This window comes from Canis lupus, chromosome 11, assembly GCF_011100685.1.
Source record: "Canis lupus familiaris isolate Mischka breed German Shepherd chromosome 11, alternate assembly UU_Cfam_GSD_1.0, whole genome shotgun sequence".
NCBI classification, from domain to species: domain Eukaryota; kingdom Metazoa; phylum Chordata; class Mammalia; order Carnivora; family Canidae; genus Canis; species Canis lupus.
This window is the reverse complement of record NC_049232.1, coordinates 11,637,827-11,656,967: the sequence shown is the minus strand read 5'-3', so window position 1 is coordinate 11,656,967 and position 19,141 is coordinate 11,637,827. Positions and strand designations below refer to the sequence as shown.

The window sequence follows — 19,141 nt, the reverse complement described above, 5'->3', positions numbered from 1 at the left end:
TCTAGAGGAAACTACTTCATCATGCAGTGCTCTCAATGAGCAAATTAATTTTCTTCTCTTCTTGATTAAAACAAAAAAATAGCAAGCTGCATCATCGTCATAGTCAAAATTAGTATTCTTGCTGCTGACTTAATACTTGATAGGTGCTCATTAATTCTTAGCATAATTATTTTTCTTCTATATAATCTTCTAGAATAGTTGGTTTCCATATGCAACTTTGATTTTCATTATACAGGAGATTTTTGTTCTTAATTACTTCTTCAAAGATAGTAATTACTTTTATTTATAAATTAAATAAATTTTTCTTTGTTAGGTTTTGTTTTTATGTTTGGAATAATTTTCCTTTTTAATTTTCATCTTAAGAACCATGATCTTGATGATATTTGCAGGTAGTGTTATGTGACTATGACACTGTTAGTTACATACTCATTTTTTTTCTTTTTTTCTTTTTCTTTTTTCTTTATTTATGATAGGCATACAGTGAGAGAGAGAGGCAGAGACACAGGCAGAGGGAGAAGCAGGCTCCATGCATCGGGAGCCTGACATGGGATTCGATCCCTGGTCTCCAGGATCGCGCCCTGGGCCAAAGGTAGGCACTAAACCGCTGCGCCACCCAGGGATCCCCATACTCATTTTTTTTCTATTCTTATTTTCATCTCCATCATTGTCCTTTGAAGGGGAAATTATTTGTATAAAAGTTGTGAACCACAGAATTTTTACTAGAAATAGTAGGTGTCTGCAGATGAACACTTAAAATCAGAAAGAGGAGAGGAAAATAGGAAAGAATAGGAATTAATAGAAGATCATAACGTACACTGAGTGAGAGGATTGCATGAACAATCTCCACTGATGAATTTGTGGCCTTGTGTTAATTTAGTAAAATAAACTATTTCTCTGTTTTAGGTAATAAAGGCTTTTAAAATAAGAATTAAGCATTTAAAACATGATTCTCTTTACATGCCACATTTCCTAGGGGTCTTTTCACTCCATGTAAAGAATCATTTTGCCTAGGTATTAGAAATGGTGGCTAAGTATTTTTTGGTACAAAATAGGTAAATTGCAAAAAGAATATTTTTCCAAGGCACTCAGACAAACAGGTTTTATATTATTTATAGTTTGGTTCTTTAAATTAATGTATGAATGTTCTTAGTGTTAATTACATCAAGTTAATAAAATAGATATTGGCTTAACATTTTGGAGAATGAACATTAGTATTAGGTCTATTTCTTTAATATCTGTTTTTCTTCATTAGTTTGAAAACTCCTTAGAAAGTGAATCTATAATCTTTTATTTATCTTTGGGTCAGAATTCACTGTTTATATGCTTAATAGAATGTATGACAGCCTAGTTATTGGGACTGTAACTGGGATTTTAATCTGTTGGCATGTTTTGTGTGTTAATTAGATAAATATAACATGGTTCCATAGATCAAGAAATATTGGAAGTAGTTCAATCTCTACCTTCTTCAAAGCATGTGTAATATCTCCTGCATAATTGTAAAAAACTACCTTGCAAGATTTTTATCTTTAGACTCAATAATTCTATATATAATTTAAATCTGTTATTTTTCTATCACTGATTTCAAATCAAACTTTTAAAGTCATTATTAGGCAACTGTTTCTTTTTTAGACAATTCTATTTTTTTTTTTTTTTTTTTTAGATTTTATTTATTTATTCATGAGAGACAGAGAGATACAGAAACATAGGCAGAGGCAGAAGCAGCCTCCCTGCAGGGAGCCTGATGCAGGACTGGATGGATCCCAGGACCCCGGGATCATGCCCTGAGCCAAAGGCAGACGCTCAACCCCTGAGCCACCTAGGCATCCCGACAATTCTAGTCTTATTACTATTCCTTATATACCTTTGTGACATTCACACATTTTATTTTGAAGTTGGTGTTGTTGGGCTGATTGGAAAATCTGATAATCCGTGGCAGTCAGTGGTACTGACTTGAATTGTTACTCATTAAAATTTCAGCATAAAATACAAGCCAGTGTGGTGTTTAACAATGGATTGCTGTATACAAACATATCAGAAAAGATATCCCGAAAGGGAAGCTTGAAATATATATAAAACCCTAGTTAAGATTCTAATTCTTCTTTGGACTAACCATTAGCTGTTATTCATTATACTTGTTCCAGTTTTAATTTATCCTATTATTAATAACATCTAGGATAGCACATAAATGGCATCTCATCCCTACTCCTAATCCCCTTGGGAATTCAAAGCACCATTAAAATTCCATGATTAGGCAAGTCAATAACAAGAATAACAAAACACATCATTTTGTATCCTACTGTTTATCAAATTGCTTTCAAATTCTACCTACCTAGTAATTTCACTTTTTTATTTTTTTATTTATTTTATTTAAAAATATTTTTTTTTTAAAATTTCACTTCTTTTAAAAGAATAGGGGTCAGCCAGAATATCTGCTAAACTACTTTGTTTTATTTTTTTACACACCATTTCCACTTCCTTTCCCTTTAAAACTTCTGATACCAAATATGTGGAGGTTTTTTCCCATACCAACCAATTCTCTTAACTGTCTGGACATGAACTGGGTGTCCTACAACATAATTCTGATATTAACTATCTGCAGTTAATGCAGACCCTACAGAATAAGAACTCAGTCCCACAAGACTGCTTATGCATCAGACACAAATGGCAAGTCCCAGATTTCCTCTCTACTGCTGACTACCTGGTTATGGATCAGGAGTTCTTGTGACCCTGCTTCAAGTTTGATAACGTGCTACAAAAATGAACAGTTCTCCTGAAAACACTTTATCTAAAATTGTGGATATTATAAAAAATTGTAAAGCTATTACTGATTTATTTTAAAGGATACAACTCAAAAACAGGCAGAAGAGATGTGCAGGGGAGGATATATGGGATGGGTTGTATGGCACCCTGCCAGCACCTCCATATGTTCACCAGTGCAGAAGCCCTACAGCCTGGCCATTTAGTGGTTATTATAGAGGTTACATTACATAGGCTTGATGAATTAAATCATCGGCCACTGGTGCTAACTAAACCTCTACTCTCTCCCTTCTCCAGAGACAGATTGGGAGGCAGGACTTTATCCCTCTAACTATGCTTTGGTCTTTCTGGTGACCAGCCCCCACCAGGAAGCTATCTAGGAGCCCACCAAGGGTCACCTCATTAGATCAAAAGGTGCTATGTCACTTGGGAAACTGTAGGCTTTAAAAGCTCCATGTCAGGAACTAGGGACAAAAACCAAGTATCTGTTTCTCGTGGTACCACATCTTGTATTGTCCAAAAAAAAAAAAAAAAAAAAGGCACTGAGAAAGGTTGCTGCTTCTCACATGCCTGCTGAAACATCCAGAAAGCATAGAACTTTCCTTTTTATTCAATCACAAAAGTGATGACCAAATAACTCTTGTCTCTTTTGTTTCTAGCTAAATCCTCTCATTGATTTTTAATCCCACATTTATAATGGAGTAGAAACAAGCTCCTCTGCCTTTTCTTTTTCTTTTCTTTTTTTGTATCTCTCCTAGCCTTTTTTTGTATCTCACACTGCCTTGCTAGAGCATACACCCAAAATGTTTTGAATGGACTCTGTTTAAAATAAGCACCAGAGGGATCCCTGGGTGACTCAGTGGTTTAGTGCCTGCCTACGGCCCAGGGCGTGATCCTGGAGTCCCGGGATTGAGTCCCGAGTCCCACGTCGGGCCCCCTGCATGGAGCCTGCTTCTTCTCCCTTTGCCTGTGTCTGTGCCTCTCTCTCTCTCTCTCTCTCTCTCTCTCTCTCTCTGTGTCTTTCATTAATAAATAAATAAAATATTTTAAAAAATAAGCACCAGAGTAGCTTCTTGAACATTTAATATTTTTTCATATGAATAAATATTAAAAACAACCATAACAACAATGAAAACTTGCAAAAGTTGAATTCCACTTTTGTGCCAAAAACTATGCCAAGCATCCTTTCTAATTCATACAGTATTTCCACGTACGTCTTACTTTCCCCACTTAATACATGAAGCTCAGACAGTTTAATTGACTTTCCCAGGGCTACATAGCTGAGATTCACATGTAGTAGTACTCTTTGTAATATACCACTCTTCATTCCAGAAAAATTTGGAATGTTCTCTGTATATATGAAATGAATTTTTACTAACTGAAATAGAGTTGGAAAAAATTTACTGCCCTATGTTATAGTTCCTCAAAAACTTTGGTTTGTCCCTATCCCCACCCTATGGACTTTCCCTTTATATTTCTACATCAGGCTTATTTTGTCCATTGTAATATTCATGAGGTGTCTGTGTCATAAGGTTTTACATTGGAAAGCTCAGATCCATTGAGTGTTTTGCCTTAAAATTCAAGAAGAAAAGCACATCGTCCTCACTGTACAGCTTTGTGTGTGAATTTAAAGTAATAAAAAAAAAATAGGAGTGACTACATGTATGGTACAGTTTTATTTCTAGAATTTTTACTTCTTACTTAGAGCAATCTACTTTCTTGGTACTTTTCTATGTGAGTGTAACAACAACATTTTAAGCTTTGAATTTTATAATAAAAATCATTGAGTAACAATTTTTTATTCCTGTTTTATATCCTCTATCCAGGTGAAAACATTTACCCTTTGTATACATGTTGTTCAGTACTGCCAGAATTTTAACACCAGACATTCTATTGATTGAAGATGATAGCTTTTGGAAAAGAGATACAGGCAAACTTACTAATAAATGTGGGAGAATGATATTGACAAAGCTGCAGATTCGGCAGCCTGGCTCACATATACTTTGCATACAAATGGAAAAAAATCACATAGTCTGACAAATTCTAATGTTTCATACAAAATTCTTTTCTGAGCTGTCTATTTTGCATAGATCTGATGGGAATTAAATAGCTCTTTCTCCTCAACTGAAAAATCGATATTCAGAACTCATCTGATATCAAATTTTGCTCTCAGTTTAATCCATGATTAATTGAAACATGTCTCATATTTCTTGCTTTTTATTGTCCTTTTAAAAATGCCATACAGAAATCATCATAAATCTATTATTTCATCATAGAATTAAAATATGTATTGAAATGGCATCACTTTAACAAAAATGCAGGATTTTTGTCAAGTTAAGATTAAAAATGTTTCATTATTCAATTTACTCAGCCATACTTTCTACAGGAATTCAATACATCTAGCTTTCCAGTTCCTCTGTGGAATACTTCATCATCTGGCATATGACCTCAGACCATCTCCCAGGTGAGTGTGAAGTTAAAGGAAAAGAAAAGGATCATAGAATATTAGTGCTCCCCAACATTTACTTAACTGTTGTAAAAAATGATTATAATTCCTATCCATTTCTTTTTTTTTTTTTTAAGATGTATTTATTTGAGAGAGAGAGAGAGAGAGAGAATGCACTTGAGTGTGGGCAGCAGGGGCAGGTAGAGGGAGAGAGCATCTCTGGTAGACTATGCACTAAGCATGGAGTCTGGCATGGGGCTTGATCTCATGACTCTTGAGATAATGACCTGAGTTGAAACCAACAGTTGGGCACCCAATGGACTGTGCCACCCAGGTGCTCCAATTCCTCTCCATTTATATGCAAATTGCTGTGTACACTGTTGAAATTGAGATTCCTGCCACATGGACGTTGGGCTTTGGCCAAGGGAGTGTGATCAGAAGTTAGATAAATAACATCCAAGCACAGATCTTCAACAGCTGTTTTGTCTGTTTCCACCAATTCTCTGGCTATTTTTGTCCCTTCTCTGAGAATTATGTCCCAGATAGATATTTCACCTTCAGCCTGGGTCCTTGAATAAAAGGGTGTGAGAAGCAGAGACCACAGCTGCCAACAGAAAACAGCAGTGAGGAATAGATCTTTGTTGTAACAACAATCTGGAGTACATTTCCCCATAAGTAGGTTTTGCATTGATATAGGATTCTATGAGTATAGAATTCGGAACTTATTGAGATTTATGAGTTATTTATCACCATAACACAGCTGACTAATACAAAGTAGTTGTACTTTTAACTCCAGGAAATTATGAATGGTGTGGGTTTATTTCAATAATAAAGACAAGGAAAAGGCAAGCTCCTTTTACGGTTTAGAGCAGAGCACTGGGATTAATCTCATTTTAGAACTATTCTGGTTTAAACATGGATTCAAGGGTGATAGCTACTACTTTCAATTTATGAATATATAGAAATAATGGTCTATTACTTGGAACATTATTATGTTGTGATATAAATAATGAATAGTTATTTTTCAACAATTGTTTTTTGTTCCCAAAGGCAAACATTTACAAGTCTAATTCTATTCCATTTAAACCTAAGAAACTGTCAGAGACTTGCGTTGAAACAAAATGGAATTTTATTGTGTTAAATACTTTAAAAAAAAACCTTTAAATACTAAAAAATATATTTAAGAAAACAAATAGAACTTTATAGTTGTAAATCATTATTTATGCTTCATTTTAGTAGTATTTATTTTGGATAAATTTGATTTGAATGGAACAATTATCTGGCTTAGTAGACCAAATTTAAGTTAACAAGTCAAATAGTTAATGGAGGTTAAAAATAGTTTTGGAACTATGAATACTTTGCAACCATTGGGGTTCCCACTCTTTTATCTTTATAATAGCTATGAAAATAACATTTACATAGTTAAACATAAGCTCTACCAAAAATGGGATATGAAAAGTAAAAATTTACCTCCACTTCATCCTATTCTTTTACTTCTTAGATGTAATAACTGTTAAGGATTTCAAATTTTTAGTTTGATTTGTTACGCCTTCTACTTGTGATTCTAATTATAATTCTTGAAACTTGACTTCCTGATTTTGAGTTGATCAGCTGACCTGTGATATGATAAATGAGCAATTTAGAACTCTCACAATAATGTTCATAATTTAGAACATGCAGTATTTAAATCATACTTATTATTTGGTGTGTTTGAAGTGGACCATTCTCTAAATGTGCCAGAAAAATCATGTTGTCATTGTACAGCATCTTGTCAATTCTCCCCTGAGTTCATTTCATTGTTTCTTGGATCTCTCATTTCTGTTCTATTAGATTTCATGTTTTAAAATCTTTTTCTCTGATATTCCTTCAAGTCACTTCTATACTTTAAGAGCTGCAAATGTATATCATTTGCTTTCAGAATCAAATCTAATATTTTGAATTTAGAGTTCTCAATTCAAAATCTCCTTTCAGAGTTTTTAAGACATTACTACATGTTCTAGTTTCCAATAATGCTGATGGAAAATGAAAGTGCAAATTTTATTTTTAATTTTTGAAAGGTAACTTTATTTTTCTTTTTGGGTGATTTTATACACTTTAGTTCGTACTTGGCATTCTGAGTTTTATTAGGATGAATCTAGGCTTGGATTTTTTCAAATTCATTATGCTGTGCATGCCAAACGCCCTTAAAATCTGAAGGCTTGAGCCTGGCTTTCAGTTATTAAAATTGCTTCTTACACTTTCCTTTTTCTTTCCCTCTGCCATCCTGTACTGTAGAATTGAACATTTGAGTAATCTCTGAGCCCAGTTCTATTGACTTTCTTTATCTCTTGACAGTGAATTTTATATCTTCTAATTTTTTATTAGACTATGGATGTAATGTGGAGTAAGAATAGACAGAGTGAAATGGTATTTAGATCTGGAAATGGGTAGGTGTCTTCTGTGTCCTTAATATAAGGTATTGAGTTTATGTTGTCAGGAGGTGAGCTGAGTTTGGAAGTTCTTGTTGCTACATTTACTCTTGATGCAAGACCAGGTTCAAATTGCTCTATTGTTTTCCTTGTGTGTAAGTTGCATCTGGTTTGCTGGAGAGTTTTTCTTGATATTTTCTCGTATCATCAGGTTTCATTCTTTCCTGTGCCACGATGTGAGTCTCTCTCCACATTTTTCCCTCTCCTCCAGAAACGTTGCATGCTTGGGTGTTTCCTAGCCTGTCTTGATCCAGCCTTCTTCCTAAGTAGGCCCTGTGTCCCTGGCTCTCAGGGATGGATGGAGCTTCTTCTATGATCCTGCTCCTTGTCACTGTGCCAGCCAAATTCTGCCTTGAATACCTTGCAGGTTTTGTTTTTGGAGCAGTTTTTCTGTCTTTCCTCATAAGTACATATTGGATTGGTATGGGATTCTATTGGTATGGGATTCTGGACCTGGTATATGTGTTGCCCCCCTGTCAGGAGTAGAATTTTCTTTTACTTTTTCAGCCATAGTGAGTTTTCACCTTTGCTCTAGGCTGTCAGGACTTCCTTTTATGGTAAAGGAGATTCAAGACTTTGTTTCCTAGAGAAGGGCCCCTTCTTGAGGCTTCAGGCTTCTCTCCCCAGGACCATCTCTTTATTCCTATAGACCTGCCTATCAAGGAAGGCTCCCTTTAGCCTCTCAATTTGCCTCCACTCTTTTTCCTAAGCACCCAGTGGAGCTCATTAAAAAAGACCAGGAACAAAATCGTCCGTGTTTACAGCTCCTCGGAAGTTCTGTTCTCTTCTGCTAGCCCACATTCTGGCTTTGGTGCTTGTGATGGGTAATTTTATGTGTCAGTTTGGCTGGGCCATAGGACCCAGGTATGTGGTCAGAGGTTCCTCTGGATGTTTCTGTGAGAGTGTTTTTGGATAAGATTAACATTTAAATAGGTGAACTTTGTATAAGGCCAATTACCTTCCATTGTATGACTTGGCCTCATCCAATCAGTCGAAGGCCTGAATAAAACAAAAGTCTGACTTTTTCAGAGCCTGAGAGAATTCTGCCCTCAGAGGGCTTGGTACTGAATGGCAATATCAGTTCTTCCCTGGGTTTCCATCCTGCTAGCTTATCTTGCAGATTCCAGACTTGCCAGCCTCCATAAATGTGTGAGAACTCCTTAAATTTTCTCTCTCTGTGTCTTTCTCTTTCTCCCTTGCCTACTAGTTTTTACCTCCAGAGAATGCTGACTGATAGAGCAATTAAAATAAATTTACCTGGATTCTTATAATCTTAAAACCTGCTTGTGATGATACCTGAATATCTTCCTCTCCTACTCTGCCCCAGGTGCGTCAAAGCTTGCATCCCATCTCTCTGAGGAAGGATCTGTCTTCCCTCGAATTTTAGGCTATTCAATTACCTTGCAAACTCAGCTTTCTTAAAGGCTTAAGAAAAATAAGAATTTCTAAAAAATTTATTCATCATTTTTTTGGTGAACACAATATTCTTTCCAGCTGTTTAAATCCTATATAGGAGACTTGCAGTAATGATCTTTTTAAATCTCTCTTCGCCTAAAACTAGTTTTTAAAAAAGATTTATTTATTTGAGAGAGAGAGAAATAGAGTGTGCTTGCAAGAGAGCTGGGGGAGGGGCAGAGGGAGAAAGACCAGAAGCAGACTCCCAGCTGAGCTCAGAGCCCAGTGTGGGGTTCAGTCCCACCACCCTGAGATCATGACCTGAGCTGAAATCAAGAGTTGCGTCTTAACCAACTAAGCCACCCAGTCGCCCCAAACTATTTTTTTAAAACAGTATTATTGCCTTTTCCTTACAACATTGATATTTGGCCTATGAATCTGGTTTTAAAACTGGAAAACTGATTGATTCTTTTTCGTGGGTTTTTTTGTTTTTGTTTTTGTTTTTTTATTAGCGTGGTTATTCTTGTTTGACCAGTAGTGTTTATGGTTAAAGATGGGTTAATTAGCATTGATAGGTAGTGGTCAGAGTTCATACATCTGCATATCCTCAAGACGTCACCCTCAGTAGCATACCTGGATATGAATTTTCTTTACCCATGTAGTTTTTGTCACTCAGAAGTTAGCCTGTGGAGGCCAAGAAAATTAAGGGCATTCCACTTTAAGTTCAGCGTTAGCACAAGTACAGCCATCCCAGGCCCCTGTGAATAAGAGCTGAACTTCACCTTACTTCAGTTACAGGAAGAAAACAGCTTACAGCTAAACATCCTAGAAAGCCCCATATTAGAATAAAAACAGAGCCCAAGCCAAGGGCAGGAAGCCCCTATTAGAATAAGAACAGAGCCCAAGCCAAGGGCAGGAAGCCCCCTATTAGAATAAGAACAGAACTCAATGCCCTTGAAGGCCCCATATCAAAATGTAAACAGAACTTGAGGAATTGCTCCACCCCTTCTGGAGGTCCCCTAGACCAGTCCTTAAAAGTAAGCTGAAACCCACCTCGGGGTCCAAGTCCCTGCTCTGCAGTGTCAGGCACACTTGGATCCAAGCTCGAGGTTGTAAATAAACCCTCGTGTGTTTGCATCCGTGTTGGCTCCTTGGTGGTTTCTCAGATTCGCAGTCTTGGGCACAACATGCCTTTTGGTTGCAAAATTGGGGAACATCCAGGCATGCCCTGATCTGTGACAGCTGCTAATATAAGCATTCTCTACTCTGGTGGGAAATACATGAACATGATTTATTTCCAGGTGAAGCTACTTTCTTTACCCCTGCATTCCCATAGGTCTACCGCGGAGGTATAGAGTCACTGCAGGATTTCATGTCCCTATCCCCGCATTCCTAACACTCATGCCATGATTGGCCACTAGGAAAATCTGTCTCTTCATGAAGTACTTTATAGGACTGTATCTGGGAGCAGATCCAGATATTTTATCAGTAACTTTGCAGTTAATACATGGTATTTCCCCATATTCCATTTCTATTTTATTTTTTAAGATTTTATTTATTTATTCATGAGAGACAGAGAGAGAGAGATAGAGAGGGGCAGAGACATAGGCAGAGGGAGAAGCAGGCTCCATGCAGGGAGCCCGATGTAGGACTTGATCCTGGAGTCCCTCCAGGGTCACACCCTGCGCCAAAGGCAGTTGCTCAACCTCAACCTCTGAGCTACCCAGGTGTCCTCCTTTCTATTTTCAATAACCTGCTAGCTCCATACTTCAAATCTCTTCAGGCCATCACCAGGCTAAGTAACCCCCATCTCTGTGTTAGTCTTTTAACGTTATTGCTTTGGTTTGTATCTCCTCTGATCTGATTTGTCTGCCATTACTCCCATCATGGGCATTCTCTCCACCAGAAAAGTTTTCTTTTATCAATGACGTATTTTGCATTTTCAGCATGTATTTTTTATTTACAGTATACTTCTGCCATTTCACTGTGATTTTTAGAGTCAGTAAAGGAAAATGCTTATAATAATGCATCATCTTGAACTGGAAGTTTCTTTATAGATTTAGATTTTTATTGACAAAAGCTCTCTTATGGTATTTTTGGTGAATGTGATTCAATATGGCTTATGTAATAATTTGACCATCCATCCTACTACTCATTTATTGGTTATTCATTCAGTAAATATTGAGGAATTTTTATATAAGGCACCTTTTATATAAGGTACTCTACTACTATACATCTAGTAGAGAATAAGACAGACAGAAGTTAGCTTATGTTCTATTAGGAAAGTAATTATTTGTGATTTAATTATAGTTGTGATAGATTCTACAAGAAGTTAGTCTGGAATGACAATATTTAATGGAAACCTAACCTAATCTGGAGGTGAAGAGTCATTTCTTCCATAAATTGAAATTTGAATTCCACTCTGGAGGATGGGCAGAAATTTCTAAGGAAGGAGAAAGTCAGGAAAAAGTATTTTGTGCTAAAGAAAGGGCATCAGTGTAGTCCCTCTTATCCTTGGGATTGAGGAAAATCTGAATTTTTTGTGGCAAAACTGAGCCCTTGATTTCATTTTTTTCTTGTATGTTTAACTGTACACTCGGTAAATTAATGTCATGGTATTAAGAGGTGTATTTCTAATATCAGTTCTTTTATGATGAAGCTCTTTTTGGGGAATTAAGTTACTTCATTTTTTAAAGATCTGATGCTCTATTGAAATGGTTTAAATTATTATAATTGCTACAAGAATTTTGGAGAGCATATAAAATAAGGTTAATAATGAACAGATATAGAAATTTTCATGTGTTTGTCTTAAACACTCTACTATGGATATTTAATTGCCTAGAAATAATTTAATATAAAGCTACATTTGCCAAATGTTCAATCAAAGTGTTGTATGTAACAACAAAAAAACACAGAAATATGGTTAATTTTAATAACATAAAGGTAAATTATATTAACTTAATAGAAAATTATTCAGTGATTAAAATGAATAACCATGAAAACTATATAGAAGCACAGAAATCTATATCCTAAAAGTTAAGTTAAAGCAACAAATTATAAATTTGTATGGAATTGGGATTACAGCTACATATTTTGTATTGTGTTTAAGGCATGAGTGATATTTGCAAATGTGAAAATAGCTCAGTTCGTGTTGTGCCTTATAGTTATTTTCTTCTCAAAAGATTCTTTGATGTTATCATAATAATTTAGAATAGAAAATGACAGTATAGCTATAAAACAAATTCTGCTCCTTCTGCCTTGCCTTAATAAAACAAGATGTGTCAAGATCTCTGAACTAGACATAGCAATTTTTAGGTATTCATAGAAAACATAATTTTCATGCTCCAAATACAAAAGATTATGCAAAGTAAGGTGAGGTGACCGAATCTCTCTGTGCATGTATAAAATTCGGTCATCTGAAAATCATTCCTTTTGGCTTTGGGCCTATATATTTGAAATAGATTTCTACTAAAATATAAATGGCCATGGGAAAGGTAACTCCTTAAGGCATTATTAAGTAGCATTTTGCTGATGCCAGTTGGCTAAATGTATAATTCTGTCAAAAAGAGATGAGAGACTCCAACGTGGAAATGGAGTGAAGAGCAGCAGAGGGTAGGAATTACACTGAATCTAGTGCAGCAACCAAGAGAAATTCTCCCAATGATCCATTTTGCCTTAGAATCAGTCTCACTTTCGTGTTTGCTTTTATGAATACTTATCAGTACCTGTCAGTCTGTTACTGTTAAGATGATGTCATCTTTCTTTTCAATAAAGGACCTCTGAGAGGTCCAGCCAAGCATTATATTTAAGCAATCTAAATGGGGATGTAGAATCAGAGAAAATGCCAACTAGTAGAAAATCAAAATCGCATTAAAAAAATACAACTATATTAACAATGTCAATCAGCAAAGATGTCACAGTTAGGCCTTAAATTTGGCTCTATGTTTTCAGGAAGCCAAACAAATAAATGGAGATGTGGTTTATTACAGATTTCTGATCATGAAAACAACAGAAAAGAAGCAAGCTCATTTGACTAGAATCCAAGCACATGATTCAACAGAACAGCTAAAATATTTCTTATTAGTGGGAGAGGGAATGTATTTAAATTTTGTCCCAGACAACATTTCTTTTCATAGAAAGTAGGTGACCATGTGCACTGCCCCAGAGTTCTGTACATTGGGATGAGTTTCCCTCGCCACTGTCTCGCAAGCCCCTCAGAATGAGGATAGTATTAACAGCTCATGTTGACTTGCACTTATATATCGTGGTGACCCACCTCTGAACCAAGCTCCCACTTCTCTTCCTTGGTCAGCTGGTTGTAAGAGATCCCTCATAGGGCTGTAGGTATGAGCCAAGGGGGAGCTTCTGGTGCAACAGTGATGATATGGAAATGTGGGCTTCATGCTCATGCAGTTTGCTTGTGACCTCTGGTTCTGCTGGTGCTCTACCCATCTTAACACTCATTGGTGTTGGCCTGCTTTTTCATATGACTTGATGGGTCTGACAATGCCACACTCACAATGACAAATATGGAAATATATCAACAAGATCACTTAGTTCCCCAAGACAAGCTCTCTATCTTTGTAGCATCCCAAGAACAGTTTTTCAGAAGCTGCAGAGAGCATTGCCTTGCTCAAGACCTTCAGAAGTTTGCATTGTAATGCCACTGGAGGTTTCCATAAATTATGTATATCATCTTTTTCCACCACTAAAGCCTTTAATACCATAGAGTCTGCCAATTGATTTGCCCAAGTAACTGCTTGCATGGCAGCATGGGTGTTCAGCAGAGCCTTTTTTGCTCTGGATCCCTTAGAGAACTGCTTGGGTCTCATTCTTTCACAAAGAGAGCTGTCAGTTGGCAGGACGGAACTGCCTTGGTTGATGGTTTAATCTATCAAGTTCGGCTACTCCAAATATTTTTTTAATAACTTATTTATTTATTCATGAGAAATACAGAGAAAGAGGCAGAGACATAGGCAGAGGGAGAAGCAGGCTCCCGAAGGGGAGCCTGATATGGGTCTCGATTCTAGGACCCCAAGATCACAACCTTAGCCAAAGGTAGACGGTCAACCACTGAGCCACCCATGTGCCCTGGCTACCTCAAATATTAAGTCTTGGGCCTTAAGTTCAACATTTTCTGCCCTCTGCTAGAGATTAGTGACTTCCAGCTAGCAAGGAGGTCCTCTGACTTTCACCTACCAATCAGTGATTAATTTCTTTTAGCTTTTCTTAATCTTTTCTCAGAATATCAGTAGTTCTTACTAATAATCACCCAATTGCATTGTCTTATTTCTTATTACTCTGCCTCTCCTATTTCTCAGATGCATCATACAATGCAACAGCTAATGTATTTCTCCCTGCTGGCATGACCATCTCCATGACATCCCTATGACATCTGGAGAGTTTTAACCATTAGACTTGCCACTTGTGCCAGAGATTATAGTGTTCCATCTGCCACTGGTGGTGGGGGCCCTTGTTGCCAGTGGATAGCAAATGATCCAGTTCTAAAACTCCAGCCTAGCACTTTCTTTCTTGACTTTTCCCAGGATCAGCTGTTGCAAGTACATTCCCTGGGAAGCATACTCTGAGATGCAGTTTTAACGTACTCTCTCTCACTCTGTCCAAGATTGGTTTAGCTTTCCTGTCTCATTCTTAAATTTCCATCTTTCCGATCAGAAGCTCACAAGTTCTGCTGAGAGTGCATTAACTATAGAGAATTCCCAGACCACTATGCTGAAATCCCAGGAAAATCTTTAAAGCCTTTAAATGAAAACTGATTTTTTAATTAATTAAAAAAACACATATTGTCACTATAATGTTGACACATGTGTACACTTTCCCATACACAGAATGCTAGAAATATTTACTTGAATATGACTGCCAAATTCATGGCGATTAAAAGCATGAATACAGACTTCCAGTGCAGATATTTCAGAAAGCTGTTAAAATTTGTAGAAGCTTTTCTATCATTACACCCATGGGGCCTTATTATAGATTCTATTCCAGATTCAGGCAGTGTGGTAAAGTGTTGAGTTCTATCTATAGTTTAGAGAGCTGTGTTCCTTAGAAAAATGAAAGAGAGGGTGGGTATCTTGGGTCCTTCATTATATAGTAGAGAAAATAATTATATGCTTACTCATTTCCCAAGGGTAATGTAAGCACTAATTATGATAATACCCATAAAATATGTGGAGCTTTTAAATGATAAATGGAAAATATTACTGGTAAGAATTTTATTTTTATTAACGTTATTCCATAAGCTAATAGTGATTTAAAACTTTTTCAGTACAAATAAAAACTGTATCCTTGCCAGGCAGTATTAGTTTCTTTACTGATTAATCCTACTTGCTGATTTAGGAACTCACCTCTTTAAATTACTGCAAGGTTAAAACATACTAGGATATTAGAAACCAAAACCTTCTTAAAACTGCAATAGGATTTTGGTAATAAGTCAATAAAAGAAAGGTTATTTTATTAAAAGTTGAAAAAAGCCCATGGTTTATGGGTATTTTCTGCAGTGTTGAGGCTGGTGAATTTAAAGAAATTCCAGAATGAATGCGGAAAATATAAAAATGGTCAAGCCTGAACAGAAATACTGGTGTCAAGATAAATTTTGATCAGGGCAACTTTACCTTGGCTGATTCTGAACAACTTTTATGTTGTCATTTCTTTCACTAGTAGCTCAGGATATCCTTTTTGTAATATCCTTAGAATCTTTTTTGTTTTAATTCAATTTAGTTAACTTTTTTTTTAATAGTGAAAGAGAGAGTAAGTGGGGGCAGGAGCAGAGGAAGAGGGAGAGAGAATCTTCAGCAGGCTCCATACCCAGTGCAGAGTCCAACAAAGGGCTCTATCTCATGTGCCTGAGATCATGACCTGATCCAAAATCAAGACTTGGACACTCAACCAACTGAGCCACCCAGGAACCCTTCCTTTTTTTCCCCTCTCTGTGTGATAATTATTTTTATCTTTCTCCTTCTAGGACTAGGAGTTTAGCAAGGTATAGAGTCAGTCCAGAGAATGGAATGGAATATCAAGTGTCAAAAAGCAGGGAGATTTGTTAGATTATTTGGACTTACTGATCTTTCCTTCTGTCAAGATCTATGAATCTGAGAATTTACCTCTACTTGCCAGCTAACAAATTAGCCTGCTTCAGTTTCATAGATGATAGCAGAAAACACGAGACCACTAGGTTAGAGACAGCTAACTAATAACATGGGATGAGTGAGCAACAGTTAAGGTAGGCCTGTGGGTGACAAAGGAGGGATGTCTGGCCCAGTTGTAGAGTTTGGGAGAGGGAAGAATGTAGAGGAAGGTTTCCATGCAGAGAGAATACTCTGTGCAAAAGCATGGAAGCACCAGGGAATCTTGGAATGCTCAATTTCTATAGTCATGAATTTTGAGAGTCCTGCTAGAAAGTATTCCTGTCAGAAGCAAGACTGGAAAAGGTAGCACTTGGCAAAATGTAATGCTGAACACTTGATGATAGAATGCTATTTGATCAATTTCCTGCCTTGGTGTAGGGTTTTGGCTGACAAATAGTGGGAAGTTTTGGTTGCTTTCATCTAAGAGTGTGTGTTACAGTTCTGTTGCAGCAGCTCAGACATTAGTTTATTTTAAACTGTCCTGCAGATTGGGGTACCTGGGTGGCTCAGTTGGTTAAGCACCTGACTCTTAATCTCAGTTGAGATGTGGGTCTCAGGGTCTTGAGTTTCAAACCCCGTGTTGGGCTCCAAGCTAGGCATGGAGACTACGTAAATAAAGTATACTGCAGATCTTCAGTGGCCATCCTATTACCATAGAAACACACTTAAGAGCAAAAGTAGTAATAGTAACTCCCCTAAGTCAGCTTCTTATTTTTTTTCTTTCTTCTTTTCTAGAGATCTCTGCATTGGTAGTACACAAAACTTGTAGGAATTTTAATAACAAAATCCTAACAATTCTACATATTGGTATTTTTTAGCATCCCATACTCAACCCACAGCTGTGTGTACTTTAATTTTCCTGAGAGACAATAGATATCCATGGTTCAATGTGCAATGGTCTAATTAATGACTTAGGTGGCTTCTCCACCCTCCCCCATCCAGGTACCAAAAAAATGACCTCCTTGGGGAATATGGGGTATCCCCTACTAACATTTAATATTGCCTTCACTTTCAGCACAGGTGCACTCATGATAGGATGGGAATGCCAGTGTCTTTGTCATTAGCAGAAATAACATTTTTTTTCATACTGCATTTCAGTTTCGGGTATTAGAAAACATGTTGATGCTCATCAATATTTTGATATTATGATAGTTACTGGATTTCATATCTATCTAATGCATTAAAATAACTAACTTTATTATACACAGATTTTTGTATTTTGATAAGTATTTTTCAAAATAGTTGGTTTCCTTTGTTGTCCTATGTGTTGTACTTTATGCATCGAAAAAACTTATCCTGAAATGGGGTCCATATACTCTACCACTAAAGGTGTCTATGGCACAAAAAATTATGAGTATTTATGTCTTAAATTCAATTGATACATTGTGAAAATGACCTGGGTAAATCAGAGACCATCTTTTCTCACTCACATACTTTTTCCAGGTGACCTCATCAATTCTGGCATGTTCTTAACTACCAACACATTTTGCTGGCTCTACTGCAAGGCCAGGCCACTTCTTTGAGCTAGAGACTAAGTATTTTGTTTCTTATTTGCCATCTTCACCTGATGTCTCTGAGATGTCTCAAATTTAACATATCCAAGATGGAACCCCTTATCTTCCCCTCCCAAATCTGTTCCTTCCCAGTCTTACCCATTGATGAATAATTAGCCTGGGGTTCAAGCTGGAAATTAGTAGCTGGCTTTGGGTCCCCTTTTCTGTTACCCAAACATCGAATCCATGAGAAGGTCCTGTCCATTCTACTTTCAACTTGAATGTGCCACTTCTCTACATCTTTACTCTTCCCACCCTAATCCCAGCCACCATCTCACTCTTTGTCTAGATAATTGCCATAGCTTCAGTATTAGTCACCCCAGCTTTTCTTAAGCTCTTCACAAATTAGGCTGTTTTTCACAAATTAGGCTGAGTAAAAACACATATTGGATCATGCCCTTTCCTTCTGAAAACCCTACCGTGACTTCTCATTGCTTTTAGAATAAAATCTAAAACCCTTTGGTGCCTCCGAGTTGTTCATTTCCTGCCTCTCCACCTCCTTTTGTGGCATTCCTCTCCTCTATCACTATATTCTGTTCACACTGGATTTTTAAAGGATTTTATTTATTTATTCATGAGGGACACAGAGAGAGGCAGAGACATAGGGAGAGGGAGAAGCAGGCTCTCTTTGGGGAGCCTGACGTGGGACTTGATCCTAGGACCCTGGGATCATGACCTGTGCCAAAGGCAGACACTTGACATTTGAGTCACCCAGGTGCCCCCACGCTGGATTTTTTCCCCAGTGATTCTAATTCACAGTGCTGGATATCTTTCCAGTCTTTGCTCCTATTGGTCCTCTCTCCTTTCTCCAGCCTGCTCTCTGCTCCAGAAGGCTGCCCTTTATAGACTTGTTTCAGTGGTTTCCTTGCTTTCGAGGATCCCTGGGTTGAATAGTAGGGTGCCTTAGCAGGAGATGTGAGGAAGAGGTTGAGTCTTCCCTCCTTCCTCCCTATACACTCATCACAGGCTGGCTCTCTCCTTTCATTGGTCAAGGCCTCTCTAGGTAGCCCAAGGTCCATGCCTCTGTCCTTCTGGATTCTGGTAACACGTGCCTTCTCTCATCCTTCTGGCTTGGTGTGGTAAGAGCTCCCCTTGTACAGGTCCATGTTGCTGCATTCCACGCTCACAACTTTGTAAGGAATTCGTCTTGTAATTAGCCTAACTTGATTGTGTCTTTTGTTCCTGCTGGGATCTTGGCTCTCTACATTGTTTCCTATTCTGAGGCATTTCCATGTCCTGTTCTTCTACCTGGAATGTGCTTTCCTGGATTCTTTGCATGGCTGGCACCTATTTGTTCTTCAGTTTTAAATTTTTTTAAAAATTTATTTATTAGAGAGAGAGAACAAGAGAGAGAGCAAGCAGTGCAGAGGGGCAGAG

General features: G+C 37.2%; 1 long non-coding RNA gene across 6 annotated transcripts in view; it reads left to right on the top strand.

The window, feature by feature from the left end:
• The window catches only part of LOC106559531, a 450,184-nt gene that overhangs the window by 177,914 nt on the left and 253,129 nt on the right, over positions 1-19,141 (top strand). For 5 of the 6 annotated variants that reach the window (XR_005366568.1, XR_005366569.1, XR_005366567.1 and 2 more), the window contains one exon: positions 5,144-5,221. This is a non-coding gene — a long non-coding RNA (uncharacterized LOC106559531). Of the gene's footprint in view, positions 1-473; positions 523-5,143; positions 5,222-19,141 lie in introns of those variants that run through there. The other variant, XR_005366572.1, reaches the window with a different exon arrangement.